Source organism: Notolepis coatsorum (assembly GCF_963971535.1).
Source record: "Notolepis coatsorum genome assembly, chromosome: 1".
NCBI classification, from domain to species: Eukaryota; Metazoa; Chordata; class Actinopteri; order Aulopiformes; family Paralepididae; genus Notolepis; species Notolepis coatsorum.
Window position 1 is genome coordinate 166,124,195 of NC_140165.1, and position 16,168 is coordinate 166,140,362.

A 16,168-nucleotide genomic window follows, 5' to 3' on the forward strand; every position below is an offset into this window, starting at 1 on the left:
ACGGAAGCTAACTAGCTCACCATCGGCTAACAAGCCAGTACTAACACCCATGAGCTGGCCCTAGCCAGACGGAAGCTAACCAAAGATACTGTTTGTAAGGAGGAGAGACTGTATGTGAAGCGAAGTCAAAACGACCGTTCACAGAAAGGCGAACTGGATGGCTCCCTAGCCCAAAGATACTGTATGCAAGGAGGAGAGACTGTATGTGAAGCGAAGTCAAAACGACCGTTCACAGAAAGGCGAACTGGATGGCTCCCTAGCCCAAAGATACTGTATGCAAGGAGGAGAGACTGTATGTGAAGCGAAGTCAAAACGACCGTTCACAGAAAGGCGAACTGGATGGCTCCCTAGCCCAAAGATACTGTATGCAAGGAGGAGAGACTGTATGTGAAGCGAAGTCAAAACGACCGTTCACAGAAAGGCGAACTGGATGGCTCCCTAGCCCAAAGATACTGTATGCAAGGAGGAGAGACTGTATGTGAAGCGAAGTCAAAACGACCGTTCACAGAAAGGTGAACTGGATGGCTCCCTAGCCCAAAGATACTGTATGCAAGGAGGAGAGACTGTATGTGAAGCGAAGTCAAAACGACCGTTCACAGAAAGGCGAACTGGATGGCTCCCTAGCCCAAAGATACTGTATGCAAGGAGGAGAGACTGTATGTGAAGCGAAGTCAAAACGACCGTTCACAGAAAGGCGAACTGGATGGCTCCCTAGCCCAAAGATACTGTTTGTAAGGAGGAGAGACTGTATGTGAAGCGAAGTCAAAACGACTGTTCACAGAAAGGCGAACTGGATGGCTCCCTAGCCCAAAGATACTGTATGCAAGGAGGAGAGACTGTATGTGAAGCGAAGTCAAAACGACCGTTCACAGAAAGGCGAACTGGAGAGCCAACTACCCAAAGCTACGGTATGTGAGGAGAAGCCAAAACGGCCGTTCACAGGACTACAAGCTAACTAGCACGACATCGGCTAACAAGCCAGTGCTAACACCCATGAGCTGGCCCTAGCCAGACGGAAGCTAACTAGCTCACCATCAGCCAACAAGCCAGTGCTAACACCCATGAGCTGGCCCTAGCCAGACGAGAGCCAACTAGCTCACCACAGGCTAACAAAGCCAGGAGCTAACAGCAGGCGAAGTAGCCGGAGCTAGCGACCAATGCTAGCTCAGGAGGAGCTGGCACAACCAAAGCTAGCACAAGAGAAGCTAGTTCGCATGTTGAGACATCTCAAAAGACTGGAGATCCCCGAAAGGGCCTCAATGGCGCAACGGATGGAAAGAGGAGTAAGGACCCCCGGTCAAGATCCAGGGGATAACATGGTGGAGAGACTGATCCCACAGGTGCGAGACGGGAGCATGTCTCTCAGTGTTGCAGCCGAATCAGTCATGAATGGAACACCCATGCAGGGATCATGCTTACTGCTTGAAAAGCTATTCGGAGGAGTCCCAGGGGGTAACCTACTGGCAGCCCGATGCGCAGCATGGTCACAAGACCAGCTACGTATCGAGTGTAGGCTGTATGACCAAGTCATAATGCTATCTGACAAAGGGGGGGCCTCCCAGGAGCCTCCCCCGAAAACAACCAAGGAGAGAACAAGGAAAAAGGATCCTTCCGGCATCGAATACCTCTCTGCAGACGACTGGGGGGCATTAACCCCAGAACAGCAAGCAGAGACGAGGGCAAGAAGGGAGGAATCCAAATCCCGGAAGAAGAATTACATATACCTACCTCCAGACGAGTGGGCCGCACTAACCCCAGAACAGCAAGCAGAGGTGAGGACAACAAGGGAGGAATTCAAATCCCGGAAGAAGAATTACATATACCTACCTCCAGACGAGTGGGCCGCACTAACCCCAGAACAGCAAGCAGAGGTGAGGACAACAAGGGAGGAATTCAAATCCCGGAAGCAGAGATGAGGGCAACAAAGGGAGAAATTACCTTCTGGCGCCCTGACACATGACACTCAAGCAAGTGCAAACTGCACTTGACATACCGCTCATCTGTCAAGAGGAATAATATATAGTGTTGTTGTCATTTAGGAAGAAACATAACATGGAATACTACATGCATTTTGTATATATTTTAAGTATAATATGTAAAGATGTCTGTCCTTGCTCTAAACCCAGAGTAAAGTAAAGTGAATTTGTAATCTATTTCATTCAGAAGGGATTTCCTGACAGCAACCATTTGGTAGGTTAGCACCCTACCAACCATATCAGCTGCATGAGATGTACACTCACCAGCGCCTATGGGTAACAAATTGAGACTCTGCAAACTCTCATCAAGCTTAGCACCTTGACGCGGGGGGACAGAGCGAGCATCAGGGTCTCTGTATCCGACGGGCCTATCAGATTTGTCGAGACTTGGAAGCCTCAGCATACAGGACGCTGTGGTGCTTAGGCGGCCAAGTCACTGGTTTATAGGTCTGTCAAAACGGATTGGAGGTTCCGGGGCTTAGAACATGAGTTCAAGTGAGTTGGGCTGTATACTAATTAAATAGGTATCTACAGCCGAAAGAATATTAACTGAAATAACTGCTGTCAGGTGTCTCTGGAGTAGAATTAGTTACAGATTTGAGTCAACCTTACTCAAGATTGGTCTTATCGGCAGAACCTCTCCAACCAAGACTCTTCCTAATGTTCGAGATCTGGAACAATGGTGACGTAGATGGTCTGCAGAGCGCAGCAGACAGCCAAAAGTAAATTGGTAAAAAATCTATCAGGAACAAGAGAGGGTTGATAAGTAACGACTTGAAGTAGCGGTTACTCATGACTAAAAAGTTACGTAATGTTTTCTTACAGTCAAAAACGTAGAAGGTTCTACTCAAAGAAAGAATCACACTTAAAGTATATTTTTGTGATTGCAGTGAAAGATCACTCATGACTAAAAAGTTACGTAATGTTTTCTTACAGTCAAAAACGTAGAAGGTTCTACTCAAAGAAAGAATCACACTTAAAGTATATTTTTGTGATTACGGTAAAAAGGTTTACTCATGACTTGAAGTAACTAAATGCTTACTTAAAGTCAGAACTTAAGTAGAAAAAACTATACTTTGTGAATAGCAGGCTGAAATAGCCATTGCGAATAGCAGGCTGAAATAGCCATTGCGAATAGCAGGCTGAAATAGCCATTGCGAGCAGGCTGAAATAGCCATTGCGAATAGGAGCGAATAGCAGGCTGAAATAGCCATTGCGAGCAGGCTGAAATAGCCATTGCGAATAGGAGCGAATAGCAGGCTAACTAGCCATTGCTAACAGGACGAGGCTACTCACATGAACAGACAGGTATATGATAACCTTGGACATGCCGGAAGTAAGAGGATGTTGGTATACCTGAGAACCAACAACATTCTCATACCTAAAGCCAAACAAAGAGCGATAACAGTCCGAAAGGCCTGTGAACAATGTGCGCTGGTAAAGGTGCGCTGGTAAAGGGACAAAACCTGAACCAGTGCCACACTCTTAGACGGGGGGGGGGGCTGTCCCCCGGAGTCAGCGGACGACGCAGCGGATGGCAAGAAGGAATATACTGACTCAGGTCAGAAATCGGAACTGGAGGAAGACCGGGATAGGTCAAGCTCCAGAGCATCCTCAAGGTCCTCATCTAGACCTCCCAGACCTCCCAGACCTCCCAGACCTCCCAGACCTCCCAGACCTCCCAGACCTCCCAGACCGGACAGAGAGACATCGGCCTGGACCCAGGTTACAGGGCGACGAGAGCCCTGAATGGACCTGAAAGAGAGAAAAGAAATGAGTCCTCTGTGGACTGTATCTGTGATGTCCTGCGAGGCCTACGGACAGGGTCACACGATAGGTCAAGCTCCAGAGCATCCTCAAGGTCCTCATCTAGACCTCCCAGACCTCCCAGACCTCCCAGACCTCCCAGACCTCCCAGACCTCCTAGACCTCCCAGACCGGACAGAGAGACATCGGCCTGGACCCAGGTTACAGGGCGACGAGAGCCCTGAATGGACCTGAAAGAGAGAAAAGAAATGAGTCCTCTGTGGACTGTATCTGTGATGTCCTGCGAGGCCTACGGACAGGGTCACACGACCAGGCCAACCACACTTCAATAGAGGACTGCTGCTACAATTCTCGGGGACCCGTGGGGGTCGCCCGAGAAGTGACAAATCAACCTACCTCAAACTATGGGAGAGATCCAAGAGGTCAGAGGGGGTGACCCCAAGATGACCAAGATGACCAAGATGACCAAGATGACGAAGACGACAACAACCTGGGTGCATCGGCCGGGAACAACAGATGCAAGTCTTCCCGCCGGATACCAAGCAACAACGTGACCCCTATCCTGTCGAGCCGTCCAGCCAGGGAACAACAGATGCAAGTCTTCCCGCCGGCTACCAGGGTAACAAGGTACCAAGATGGCAGAGGGGGTGTGGAGAGTCACAGCCACGTGACCCCACAATCGCCATCTCGTCCCCCAGTACAGACGCTATTAAGACAATGGAAAATGACCGACCAGGATGACAGAGGGGGTGTAAAGTGTCACAGCCAACTAAGTGACACTGGGTAGTATGACATCCTGATCTTATATATGATTATGGGGAATGTCTGTAGATTCTTCCTGGACAATGGAATAGAAACACGTTATGTGTAAACACATTTTAAGTGCCACAAGTCAACGAGTGACACTTTGTATAAAATTCTTATGTTTATTATATATGATTGGAGCTATGTATATGACCTGTATACTCTTTATACACTTATAAAACTATGTTACAGTTAATGTGCAGTCGGAGTGAAGAGCAGGCCTGAGCTGAGAGCAAGTCGGCACAGTCTAACCCTGTCCTGTCTGCATAGAATAAAACCAGTATGTGCATATATATGTGTACACTGTATACTATATATATATATGTGCTGTATTATACATGTATGTGTATACACATACATGTACTATGTACATGTACTATGTACTATGCACTATGTACTACTATGTACTATGTACTATGTACCCATGCTGGAGATGCGAGTTGCTTTCGCTTCAATACTGTTTGGCCACTGAGGAATGTGACAGACAACCTTGGGGCCTCTGGTCTCTGCTAAGTAACGGATGGGTATTTTCCAACACAAGGTAATCTGTTACTTCTCCAACAAAGAGGCATTCATGTTCTGAGGTAAATGGGGTTTTCCCAGTAGAGGTAATGACTAAAATGGGAGGAGAGCTAGAACCCTACGTATTGTGCGTTGACTGGCTAGTAAAATTGCATCACTGTATCTGAGCCAATGACAAAGAGATGCTGAATTCCCTTATAAAGGCTAACTCACTCCCTCTCAGTCAGATTTTGAAGTTTTTACCAGTGTGTGACTTGGAAGACAAGATGCAGATTTTACAAGACTTTTTTGAGAGATGAAGATGCTGCTGCCAGACACGGGGCACAAGCCGTGCGAGATGAGATGTTCTGTTGTGTGCTTATTTTAACTGAATTGGAAATTTTCCACTTCAGTCTCTTCTTGTAACTAGCCTTTTTCTAATTAAAAATACCTCTCTATAAATATATCCTTTGTATCCTTTCTTCTGACCAGACGGCCGGGTAAGCATTGAAATGTGTTCTGCATTTGTAACTTCACCCTTTGCGTTTTGATTAATGATGTAAAAACTTTAGAAGTGGGGCTTTATCCATACGGAGGCCTAAAGAGAAATATGTCAACCACGCGGTCCAGTAATGTACCTGATTTATGATGTAAAAAACCTCCTGAGTGTGGCTTTCCCCAGACGGAGTAGAAGGAGAAATAGGATTATGCATTAAGGACTAAAGGTGGGTTCTGTGTAACTGATATTATCAAGTAATGCCATACAGTGATAATACGTGTAACGGATAAGGGAAATGGACCTCATCTGAATAAAGAGAGTCCGTCCCAGTGCAAATAAAATAAAAGATTCCGCAACTTCAATCACTCGACCTAAGGTCGATGACTGACGGGGGTCGGAACGGTGCATTCGCTGTCTCTTGTCAGTCAGTAGTAACAACAACATTTTGTAGACTCGTTTGGTTCTGCATGTCAACCACTTCGCAGTAATACGGCCAACCGAGTAGATTAAAGCAAAATAAAGAAAAGTAAACTCCGCAACTCTAATCAATCAACTGTATGACTGGAGGGGACGGGGGGGTGCCTGTGTGTGAGCCGAGGTCGGCTGAGTTTAAGCCCTGAAGTTTATAGACACAATTGAGTCCTAGACGTCCCAAACTTCGCAGGACGCTGCTTGAAGCTGGGGTGTTACGAACGGGTAAGTGACTTCCAAGTTGTCGAGGTAGAAGAACGAGACGGAGAATGTATTACTATATCAAAACAGTTGTACTGTTTATTAACAGGGGAAAGCATTAACAATAACAGGGAGAAGAATATCTGTCTGTGCTTGTCCAGCGGTAGGTACGTCCGTAGTATTAGGTGAAGCTCTAGCAAAGAACAAGGAATAGAGCAAATGTTAAATACGTCACATTCTCAACATTCCACGCTGTCAATGAGGAGCAGCAGTCTGACAGCCAATGACAGCACCCAGGTGTGACAGACAATTAGTGATGACAGCAATCAGTGGTGACATACAAGGTGAACAATAACAACAGGAGTGACCCAGGTAGACAGTGGGAGACAATCCTAAGGATGATAGTCTCCCGAACGTTACAGTATCCCCCCCCGACGAACGGCACCTGACGTTCACCTAGGGGCCTCGGGATGCAGCCGCCGGAAATCATCGATCAGGCTGGGATCTAATATGTCCCGTTGAGGCACCCAAGAACGCTCTTCTACCCCGTACCCCTCCCAATCCACCAAGAACTGAAACCCCCTACCCCTCCGCCTACAACTCAGGATTCTCCGCACCGTATAGACAGGCTGACCGTCAATAATGCGAGGCGGAGGAACCGCAGGGAGTGGCGGGGACAAGGGCGATGAGAGGAATGGCTTCAACAGGGACACATGAAACGTCGGATGGACCCTCATAGAGGCCGGAAGGCGTAGCCTGTAAGCCATAGGATTCACCCGACGTACCACTTTAAAGGGCCCTATAAAGCGAGGAGCCAGCTTCCTGGACTCCACCCGGAGAGGGAGATCACGAGTGGAAAGCCAAACCCGCTGTCCCGGACGGAAAACCGGAGCCGGACGACGCTTGCGGTTAGCTTGCCGCTGAGCCTTAACCGAGGCCTTCTGCAGCGCCGTCCGCACTCTGCTCCACGTCCTGCGACAGCGAGCCACATGTGCCTGGGCCGACGGCACCTCCACCTCCTGCTCCTGTTCGGGAAACAGAGGAGGTTGAAAACCATATTGACACTGAAAGGGAGACATACCAGTAGAGGAGGAGAGGAGGGTATTATGCGCATACTCAGCCCAGGCCAACCTCCTACTCCACGTCGCCGGACACCCGGCAACGTAGCACCTCAGAACGCCCTCCAGGTCCTGGTTGACACGCTCCGTCTGCCCGTTCGTCTGCGGATGGAACCCAGACGACAGGCTGACGGAGGCGCCCAGACCGGCGGCGAACGCCTTCCAGAACCTGGAGGCAAACTGAGGACCCCGGTCGGACACAATATCCACTGGAAGCCCATGAACCCGAAAGACGTGCTGCACCACAAGGTCAGCCGTCTCCCGGGCCGAGGGGAGCTTGGGGAGGGGAATGAAGTGGGCCGCCTTGGAGAACCGGTCCACCACCACCAGGATGGCAGTGAACCCATCCGATAAGGGAAGACCGGAAATAAAATCCAGGGATATGTGCGACCAGGGACGCTTGGGAATAGGAAGCGGTCGGAGGAGACCCGCCGGCGCACGGCGAGAGGTCTTACTGCGCGCGCACACCGGACAGGCCGCCACAAAGGAGCGTGTATCCCCCCCCTCTGTCGGCCACCAAAACCTCCTACGGATAAACTCCAGGGTTCTGGTGGCCCCAGGGTGGCCGGTGAGAGAGGATGTATGCGCCCACTGCAGCAGGCGTGAGCGTGCCGCCTTGGGCACATACATCCGACCCGGAGGACCCCCACCGGGATCGGGCTCCCGTGCCTGAGCCGACCTCACCACCCTATCTATGCCCCATGACACGGGTGCCAAAATCAAGGCCTGTGGAATAATAGGGTGGGGCTTCTCCTCTCGACCCGGAAGATCAAACTGACGTGACAGGGCGTCAGGCTTGACGTTCTTGGAACCGGGTCGATAGGAGATGGTAAACCGAAATCGAGTGAAGAATAACGCCCACCTGGCCTGGCGAGCGTTAAGGCGTTTAGCCCCTTGGATGTAAGCCAAGTTCTTATGGTCAGTCCAAACAATGAAAGGATGTGCCGCCCCCTCTAACCAATGTCTCCATTCCTCCAATGCCAATTTGATTGCCAATAACTCCCGATTACCCACGTCGTAGTTACGCTCGGCCGGAGACAGCCGGCGTGAAAAGAAGGCACAAGGATGCACCTTACCATCCTTTAAACATCTCTGCGAGATTACCCCCCCCACCGCGGTGTCAGAGGCATCCACCTCCACAATGAACGGAGCCTCTGTGTCGTGACGGATCAGTACAGGGGCGGAGGTAAATCGATGTTTGAGGTCGCAGAAGGCCGACTCTGCCCTAGGCGACCATTCAAAGCCAGGGAGAGAGGACTTAGTGAGAGCGGTTAATGGATTGACTAAGGCGCTAAAATTGCGAATAAAGCGCCTGTAAAAATTTGCAAAGCCCAAAAACCGTTGTAACTCCTTGAGCGACGAAGGCCGTGGCCAATCCAAGACTGCACTCACCTTGGCTGGATCCATGCGAAGATCGCCCTTCGTCAACACAAAGCCCAGGAAGGAAACGGTGTCAGTGTGAAACACACACTTCTCAGCCTTAACAAACAGTTGATGCTTAAGGAGACGTTGAAGCACCTCACGAACGTGCAGTTGGTGTTGCACCATATCGCGAGAAAAAATAAGGATGTCATCCAAATATACAAACACTGACACCCCAATTAGATCCCGCAGCACGTCGTTGACCAGGGCTTGGAAAACTGCTGGAGCATTAGCTAAACCAAAGGGCATGACTCGTCCACTCGTCCCCTTCTCTAATCCTGACCAAGTTGTATGCATTACGTAAGTCAAGTTTAGAAAAGACCTGTGCCCCCTGTAAGCACTCAAAGGCGGTGTCCATGAGCGGTAAAGGATAACGGTTCTTGATGGAAACGTCATTCAACCCCCTATAATCTATGCACGGCCGCTGATCACCATCTTTTTTAGCCACAAAAAAGAAGCCAGCGCCTGCAGGGGATGTGGACGGTCGGATATGCCCCGCGGACAATGCCTCTCGAATGTAAGTGTTCATGGACACTGTCTCAGGGCGGGAGAGAGAGAACATCCGTCCCCGGGGCGGAGAAGCGCCGGGTAGAAGATCAATGGTGCAGTCGTAAGGTCTATGAGGCGGTAGTGCTTTAGCACGCGTTTTACTAAAAACGTCCGCCAGGTCACAATAGACCGCAGGAACACCTGCCAAATCGGGGTTGGGGGATAATAAAGAATCTGCAACGTCCACCGTCAACCTGGAGAGAGACAAAAGAGGGAGGGGGGGAGGGACGGATGAACTCACGCCAGCGTCAGCGCTGACGCCGCTTCCCATGGAGAGTTCACCCGTAGCCCAATTAATACAAGGATTATGCAGCACAAGCCAGGGGTGGCCTAAAACAATGTCGGAATGAGGAGACATAACAACAAAAAAATTCAAATATTCCCCCTCGCTACCCGCCACCTGAACCCACAGTTTCCCGGTGCGTTGGGTAACAAATCCACAACCAAGCGGTCGGCCGTCCAGCGAACGGACAGGGATGGGCACCTCTAGTGTCTCTAAAGGAACCCCCCATTCTAGAGCCACCCCCACATGAATCAAGTTGCCCGCAGCCCCCGAATCCACTAAAGCCTTGGCCGTTGTAGAAGAATCCCCCCACCTGACAGTGACATCAAAAAAAGTACGTGAGTCGTGAACGTTTATGACCGGAGAGACATGCCCACCTGCTAGCACCTTCCCCAGGCCTAGCGGGCTCCTGCGTTTCCCGAGCCCCGACAGGCGGCGAAGCGATGCCCCGTGCGGCCACAATGAAAACAGCGCTTCTCGTTGACCCGCCTCTGTTTCTCCGCTTCAGAGAGGTTCAACGCTCCCAGCTGCATGGGCTCGTCATCGCCCCGGTGCTCTCTCATTGGCTGGTATGCTGGCCGATCGACACTAGGAGAGGGACGGAAGAGTACCTGTGACGAAGCCTCCCTCTCGCGTCCCCTCTCCCGGTGACGATTATCTAACCGAATGGCCATGTTAATCAATAGATCCAGGCGTTCGGGTAGCTCCCGCGTAGCCAGCTCGTCCTGCATGCGAGTGGAGAGACCATGCAAAAAATGGACACAGCAGGGAACCTCAGGCCAGTCCGCCTCCCGAGCCACAATACGGAAATCTATGGCGTAGTCTGCTACGGCGCGAATGCCCTGCCGGCAGGACATAAGTCGACTGCCGGCCTCGTAAATGGAAATCACCCTGGAGGTATCGAATACACGGCGCAACTCCAGGGCGAAGGCATCCGCGTCGCGGCAGACCACAGACCCACTCTCCCACTCCGCTGTGGCCCAAGAGAGAGCACGACCCGTGAGGAGAGTTATAATATAGGCTACCCGCGCCACATCACTGGGGAAAGTACGCGGCTGTAGTTGAAAAATGAGAGAGCACTGGGCGATAAACTCACGGCAGCCGGTAGGAGCCCCTCCATAGCGCTCCGGCGCCGGCAGACGTGGCTCTCGGTAGTCCTCCCGATCCACCGGATACCCCCGCTCGCCTTCCCCGCCGATCGGTGATGCTCCTCCGGCTGTGGATATCCTCGTTGATGTCGTAGAGCGGGTCTGGTTCACCGCCGCCAACGCTGTCTCCGCCGTCTCCTGAGAAGCCAGGGAAACATCTCCCAGTCGACCCAGCTCGACACCGACTGCCATCTGCCGCTCCATCATGATCCTGAGCTGGTCCCGTAGGCTCACCATCTCGTCCCGTATCTCCTCGTTGGAAGTCATGATGGCTAGAGCTTCTGTTACGAACGGGTAAGTGACTTCCAAGTTGTCGAGGTAGAAGAACGAGACGGAGAATGTATTACTATATCAAAACAGTTGTACTGTTTATTAACAGGGGAAAGCATTAACAATAACAGGGAGAAGAATATCTGTCTGTGCTTGTCCAGCGGTAGGTACGTCCGTAGTATTAGGTGAAGCTCTAGCAAAGAACAAGGAATAGAGCAAATGTTAAATACGTCACATTCTCAACATTCCACGCTGTCAATGAGGAGCAGCAGTCTGACAGCCAATGACAGCACCCAGGTGTGACAGACAATTAGTGATGACAGCAATCAGTGGTGACATACAAGGTGAACAATAACAACAGGAGTGACCCAGGTAGACAGTGGGAGACAATCCTAAGGATGATAGTCTCCCGAACGTTACACTGGGGTGTTTGGACCAATGAGTTATGGGCTAATCAATCTGACCTCGGTTTACGACTCGTACTTAACAGTAACCCAGCCGAGGTCAGCAGAAAGCCACAGATAGGCCGACCAGATGGTTTTGTGGATAAGAGCCGTAAAACTAACTTCACCAGAAACTCCGGCCAGCTGTGACCAATAATGATAGGCCTGGCCGGGGTGAAGAGAAGTCCACGGCCTTCGAGCAGGTCTTCGTGCAGCGAGGCATTCGTTAAAAGTGTTTATACAGAGGTCAGAGCTATTTATGACCACATTAGGCCAAAACGGTTCAAAGGGACTCTATCTGTATTACGAGGTAAGAGATTTAGAGTGCCAGTGGTGGTGGCAAATAAGGAGACAGAGAGGTGGTATTGCTCTTCACAAGTGTATCCTCTTTAATAGGAGAACAGAGCAGTCAGGTAAACAGAAAGACGCAGGACGTCAACTGAGAGCATAGCAAAACAAATAGAAACTAAATAATAGGATACAGACAGGGAACAAGTACAACAGCACTTGTACTGGTACCGTCGCGTACTGGGTCCGAGAAGCGTGAAGAGCCGACGAGGAACAGAAGACAACAGGACTTATTTAAGGTTGGCATTCCCAACATTCCACACATACCACAGAGTGACAGCCAATCATAGGTGACAGTCAATAAGGCAATTACAGAGGGAAAGTGACAGATGTCAGAATGGTAGCAGGATTCTCAGGTCTAACAAGACCAGAGAACCCAGAACGTTACAATATGTCACCCCTTTAGCAGCTGTACTATAATACTGATCACTTTAGCATAAGGTCTAATCCTATAGAAAGCCACTCCCTTATAAGCTGTGTTGAGAATTAATGAAAAGTGAATTAAATAGCTGTGTTGAGAGTCACAGCCAACTAGTGACACTTGTTATTATGACATCCTGTTCTCTCTGTCAATTGTAGGATATAAAGGTTTAAGCTTATGTTTATTGTATATATCTGTTTTAAATCTAGGCATATGTTACTGTATGTGTCTATATGTGGTATGTATTCATATATATATATGTGTATATGTATATATATATGCATATATGTATATATGTATATATATACTGTGTGCTTTGCACGAGTATCTATGTCTGGGCTGGGCTGCACAGTCGGAATACAAGAGAAGAGGCCTGTGCAGCACAGAATGCAGGAATGTGGTCACAGAGAGTTTGACCTTGACAGTGGGTGAATCTCTGCCTGCAGAGAAAGCCGGGACCCGTAGAGGCAGATGGAATTCTAGGGGCTTTCCCAGCACAAAGAAATCTATTACTCTCTCTCAGTTACAGTAACGACTAGAAAAGGAGGAGTTCATCTTTACTGAATGTGTTATGTGTTATACGTTGATTGTCTGGTAGAATGACATCACAATGACATCACTGTATTTAGACCAATAGTAAAGAGGTCTTGATATGATGCAGGGCCTGTATAAAAAGGCCAGATCGCTGGATCCCAGTCAGATTTCCATTTTTTTACTTCAGACACCATTCTTATAGCGACAGATACCGTTGAGCGGTGTAAGGAACGGAATCTGTAAATTTTTCAGGGTGGCATCCCTAGGACAATACTCTGTTTTTTTAGATCTCTAAATGACAAAGAGAGTTTATGCTATTCTAGAGAAGAGATGTTTTGTTTTATACTTCTTTTAACTGAATTGGACATTTCCAATGCAGTCTCTTTTGTAACTTGCTTTTTCTAATTAAAACTACTTTTTTATAATACTATTCGTGGACTGTTTTCTATCGCAATGTATCACGACGCTGGCCTCGCCTTTCTCTCGTCTGAGGTAACGGTATAGCTATATCCTGGAAGCCATGCAGATTGAATCAATTGCTGGTTACTGCTTTTCAGCTAAAGTTAAATAGAGGATATTATATATATATATATATGGCACTGTTTGTTGTTTGCGGACTCCGGTATCTCTGTGTTCGACGGGCTCCATCGGGTTTGTGGGAAACTGAGAGTCTAGTCACTGCAGGACCGGACGATCGGTACTACGGATCGATGGATCTGTCGAATTGATAAGGGGTGCTGGGACTTGCAAATGATTATTAAGTGTTATTGCGCTAATATAATTACTATTGTTGTAGGCAAAGTAATATCATCAGACTTTCAAATGAGTAGCATTACAGGCCTTTCCTCACAAATGAGGATAGTGGCGGTGCCGGTGAAGTAATATCATCAGACTTTCAAATGAGTAGCATTACAGGCCTTTCCTCACAAATGAGGATAGTGGCAGTGACGGTGAAGTAATATCATCAGGCTTTCAAATGAGTAGCATTACAGGCCTTTCCTCACAAATGAGGATAGTGGCAGTGACGGTGAAGTAATATCATCAGGCTTTCAAATGAGTAGCATTACAGGCCCTTTTCTGCAATGATGATAATAATGATGATAATGATAATAATAATATTATTGTTATTATAGGCAATAAGAGTTCTCCCAGACATACATTCGGTTTATTACAAACAAAGAAGAGGTTAACAACTCTTCTATGCTTATATTTCATATCAACTGGATATAACTAACTAGTGACTATGAAGTAAGCTTGATAGAAATAGTAATTGACCCGAGAACTTAGCGAGTTTAGCACCTCGCTGGGGGATATCGGGCGGCCACAGGGTTCTATCTCGAGTAGGTGACCTGAGATAGATAAGAGACAACCCATTGGCATTCAACATGGCGTCCCTGAGTTAGGCCTGAGATCGGTATGATAACAGCCAAATAAAATAAACTAAGAATATTGATAACGGAGAAACCCTGAAATGAACAGATTACAAAAGTGAGTTTAAACCTTACTTGAATGTGCTCTTATCAGCACTAGGAAGCCATAACCTTCTGCTTTAGAATACACCAGACAAAGGATATTGATCTGTATGACCCTCAGTCGAAAGCAGTGGCAAATTAAAAGGCATCTGCGTAGTGTGGTCATTGCTGGTGGAGCGGTTGAGGCCGCAAAATTGGATTAAAGAAAAAGAAAGTAAAGAAAACCCCCTCTCTAAATGTCTGGCAGTTTAGAGAGACATCAGCGCAGCCATACAGGCTGGCATCGCAGGCTAACGAGCCAGTGCTAACTGGAAGCTACCTAACCGGAGTCTACAGGAGCGCCGGCCAACGAGCCAGTGCTAACTGGAAGCTACCTAGCCGGAGTCTACAGGAGCGCCGGCCAACGAGCCAGTGCTAACTGGAGGCTACCTAGCCGGAGTCTACAGGAGCGCCGGCTAACGAGCCAGTGCTAACTGGAAGCTACCTAGCCGGAGTCTACAGGAGCGCCAGCTAACGAGCCAGTGCTAACTGGAGGCTACCTAGCCGGAGTCTACAGGAGCCCCGGCTAACGAGCCAGTGCTAACTGGAAGCTACTTAGCCGGAGTCTACAGGAGCGCCGGCTAACGAGCCAGTGCTAACTCGAAGCTACCTAGCCGGAGTCTACAGGAGCGCCGGCTAACGAGCCAGTGCTAACTGGAGGCTACCTAGCCGGAGTCTACAGGAGCGCCGGCTAACGAGCCAGTGCTAACTGGAAGCTACCTAGCCAGAGTCTACAGGAGCGCCGGCTAAAGAGCCAGTGCTAACTGGAAGCTACCTAGCCGGAGTCTACAGGAGCGCCGGCTAACGAGCCAGTGCTAACTGGAAGCTACCTAGCCGGAGTCTACAGGAGCGCCGGCTAACGAGCCAGTGCTAACAGGAAGCTACCTAGCCGGAGTCTACAGGAGCGCCGGCCAACGAGCCAGTGCTAACTGGAAGCTACCTAGCCGGAGTCTACAGGAGCGCCGGCTAACGAGCCAGTGCTAACTGGAAGCTACCAAGCCAGAGCTAACAAGAGCTCACAACCGGCTACCAAGCCAGAGCTAACAGGATGTGAACTGGCCCTAGCCAGACACGAGCTAACAGCTGGCTACCAAGCCAGAGCTAACAGAAGCTAACAGCTGGCTACCAAGCCAGAGCTAACAAAAGCTCACAACCGGCTAACAAGCCAGAGCTAACAGGATGTGAACTGGCCCTAGCCAGACACGACCTAACAGCTGGCTACCAAGCCAGAGCTAACAAGAGCTCACAACCGGCTACCAAGCCAGAGCTAACAAGAGCTCACAACCAGCTACCAAGCCAAATCTAACAAGAGCTCACAACCGGCTAACAAGCCAGAGCTAACAGAAGCTAACAGCTGGCTACCAAGCCAGAGCTAACAGAAGCTCACAACCGGCTAACAAGCCAGAGCTAACAGACGCTAACAGCCGGCTACCAAGCCAGAGCTAACAGGATGTGAACTGGCCCTAGCCAGACACGAGCTAACAGCTGGCTGCCAAGCCAGAGCTAACAGAAGCTCACAACCGGCTAACAAGCCAGAGCTAACAGACGCTAACAGCCGGCTACCAAGCCAGAGCCAACAGAAGTGAACAGGATGTCTCACAATCATTCCCACATCACAGAGGACGAGGATTTACCGTTGGATGATGGATTGGGAGTTTTTACACCCGGCAGGGGGTTAGACTACCCAGGAGAGCGGGGAGAACACCCAGAGTCCCCTGAAATGTTTGCGGAAAGTGAGGAATTTACAGAACCAAGCAAATCACAATACCCAGAGCTGCCGGCTGTACAGCAGGCGGTAATTCGAACACGGAAGGCCACGACAGTTACGGCCCCCGCATACTGGCCCGACAGTTTGGGACTTCAGGGACAGTGGAACCCACTGCCCCAAATCCCTACACCAAA